This window comes from Neopelma chrysocephalum, unplaced genomic scaffold, assembly GCF_003984885.1.
Source record: "Neopelma chrysocephalum unplaced genomic scaffold, ASM398488v2 Primary Assembly neopelma1_76, whole genome shotgun sequence".
Classification (NCBI taxonomy): Eukaryota; Metazoa; Chordata; class Aves; order Passeriformes; family Pipridae; genus Neopelma; species Neopelma chrysocephalum.
This window is the reverse complement of record NW_020897737.1, coordinates 11,694,622-11,697,448: the sequence shown is the minus strand read 5'-3', so window position 1 is coordinate 11,697,448 and position 2,827 is coordinate 11,694,622. Positions and strand designations below refer to the sequence as shown.

At 45.8% G+C, this 2,827-nt stretch overlaps 1 long non-coding RNA gene across 2 annotated transcripts in view; it reads right to left on the bottom strand.

The window, feature by feature from the left end:
* Positions 1 to 305: 305 nt before the first annotated feature.
* Positions 306 to 2,827, bottom strand: part of LOC113970307 — a 21,013-nt gene continuing 18,491 nt past the window's right edge. For both annotated transcript variants that reach the window (XR_003535117.1, XR_003535118.1), the window contains one exon: positions 306 to 560. This is a non-coding gene — a long non-coding RNA (uncharacterized LOC113970307). The remainder of the gene's footprint in view (positions 561 to 2,827) is intronic.

Sequence of the window (2,827 nt, the reverse complement as noted above, 5' to 3'; positions counted from 1 at the left end):
TCTTAGCCACAGCGAATGGGTTTTCACCCAGGACTTCTGTGCAACAGAACACCCTCACTGCCTCCATTTCTGCTGATCGATTATTGCTGAAATTACATTCCAGTGCTTTGGAGAGCAGCTCAGCTGGCTGAAACCTAACGGGAGCCACGTGCCAGAAAATACCTCAAAGATTTTCTTTCTCTCTGGATGAAGCTAACAAAAAGAACACTTTTCCTTTTTTCCGCAGGTAAAAGCTTCTTCATTCACCATGTGGAAAGGAAATTTAATGATCTCTTTTCTTTTTAGATGGCTTGCTCTTTTTTCAGGGCTGCTGTAGGACTAGTTTGCTCCAGACTCCTGGCCCCACTTTCTGCAGCAAGCTGGCAGTGCTGATTTGATGGGCTATGCCTCTGTGGGAAACAAATGGTCCCACCAGGAGCATCTGTGAGATGGACTCTTCCCTCCAGGAGTCTCAGAGAAGGACACTCAGGCAGGAGAACTGATCCACTTGTCTCCATGTAGGTGCTCTGCAATATTAAAGTGCTTTCACTCTTCAGTCTTTTGCTGCTGGTCAGAAAGGCCTGTGTAAAAAAATACAGAAAAAAATCTGTGTTAATAATTTTTGTTCATCATCTGAGCACACAGAAACAAGGCAAGACCAGGTCTAAACCCCACCAAAGAGTCCCCAAAGGTTTCTACAGGACACACACACAGAGCAGGACTGCCTGCAGGCTCAGGGAGGACATCTCCACTGGCTACAAAGGGTAGTCCTGTGAGGACATGGAAATATAACACATTCCTTGTTCTGCTCCATGTGTTTGTAGCTGGGGACAAACAAACCACTGTCCCCAGCCACAGTGTGGTCTCTGCTTGGTGCTCAGCAGAGTCACTGCTTTAGAAGCCTCCCCCTCTCCTCCCCGGGGCAGCTCTGTCACAGCCACTGCACAGGCTGAAATTCTGGTCCTGAACACTGTCTGGGGTCATCACCTTAAATGACTGTCTGGCACAGCCAAACAAACTTTCCCTTTCTAGGCACATCTGAGCAAAGCTATACACTTCTCCCATGCAAGGTGACATTCTGTTATTAACACATGACTCAGGGATCCAAAGCCCTGCAGGGCCCCGCTGTGACCATGAATGGCACCCGCCTGCATGACAGCTGGGGGGAAAGCAGCACTGCTCTCTCATTTACCCAGGTAAAACCCAAATATTTACTCCCAAATTGAGCTGAGCTGCAGCTAGTCTGTACCAGCTGGTTATCCCATTGAGCAAAGAAAGGAGGGAAATGGATTTCTTCCTGTTTTCCTTATCGGTCAAAAGATTAAAAGCAATATAGTGGTGCTGGTCCCTAGGTATTGTCTGATTAATATCCTGCTAGCCTGCTGGCAAATTGCCAAAATCACTTCTCTTTAAATGAGAGACTGCTCCATGAGCTTAAATGGATTTTATTAGCATAACACCAATAATTCAGCACTTGAAACTCAGAGAAAATATAATAAGTAAATATAGGCACACATTGCCTACCAAGGTTCCTTCCTGCTTTCTTTACACGTAGGCAAGGAACTGCAGTGCCTCAGATATTTCATCAGTGCAGTCAGGTCAGAAGGCTTTAACTTTTACAGGAAAAGCGTTAGAAACAAAAAGAACAGAAGCCCTAAGAAACTCCTTTCTCCCAGCAGCATCTAGAAACTTGGCCCTACCAGTATTTAATGGTGTCGATCAGGTACGATGTAACACAAGGTCTTGACAGCTGAATGTTGTCTGCTGGCCCATAAATCACCTCCCTCTTGCCTGACTCTTCTAGCGTATTTCACGTTAATAACCATCCTAAATTCTCCAGCATGTCATTTCCTTTGGCTTTCTTTGTGGTAGAGGTTTGTAGCCAACTTCAGTTCAGAAAACCCCAGCACGAGGCTGGAGTCATCAGCCCATGTGGTATATGGGATTTCTTCATTTATTCAGTGTTATTCACATGTTTGGGAATGCAGTTATGGCAAGCATATCTTCTGCCTACTGTCTGTATCAGCCACTCATGTCAACAGGGATTCCAGAGGAGATAACTCCTCCCTGTCACCTCGAGCAATGGTTGCTTCCCAAATAGTGCTCCCTGAGGGACTGACATGCCACAGAAGAAGATAAATGTTCTGAGGACACTCACTAAAAATACCATGTGTTAATTCCCCAATTAAAAGTCTCTGGAGGAGAATAATGAGTGATCTGCTAGCAGTTCTGTAGGTTTGCAGTTGTCTGATATCCCACATCTGGGAGCTACTGCCCTCGGGTAGCAGCTAATTGGCCCCAGTTACCACAGTGCCTTGCAGTCCTTAACGTATGTATCATCACTCCTGCTCAGTAAAGCAAAAAAAGGACTGATTTCAGCTCTACAGACTGGGAGCTGTGTTTCAGAGAAAGCAGGGAACTGACTTTACAGAATTGTACTCCACGTATAAATCACGGAGCAAGGCAAAATCCAGGTCCTGACAAGTACTTTCTACCCAAGGGAGAAACTGGCCACAGAAGATGATGGTTCTTTGAGTCAAATACATTTATTTACAAGGACTGCAAAAGTGCTGCTTCCCTGTCAAAATCAGACAGACAGCATTTGCTTCACCTAGCCCCTCTTGGCCATCTCTGTAACCAAAAAAAAGCTGTAGCAAGGCCTTTTCTTGAGCCAAGACCCAGTGATTGCTCTGTCTCCTTGGTTTTGTGTTACTTTCTGCCTCTGCCTCTGTGGTAGCCCTGCTCCTTCTCTGGCAGGCACACAGGGATCATTACCTCTCTCTCCAGGGCTTGCTTTTTTATTCTCACAGCCCCACGTAATTCAGCTTTTGTGGGACCTTAAGAACTT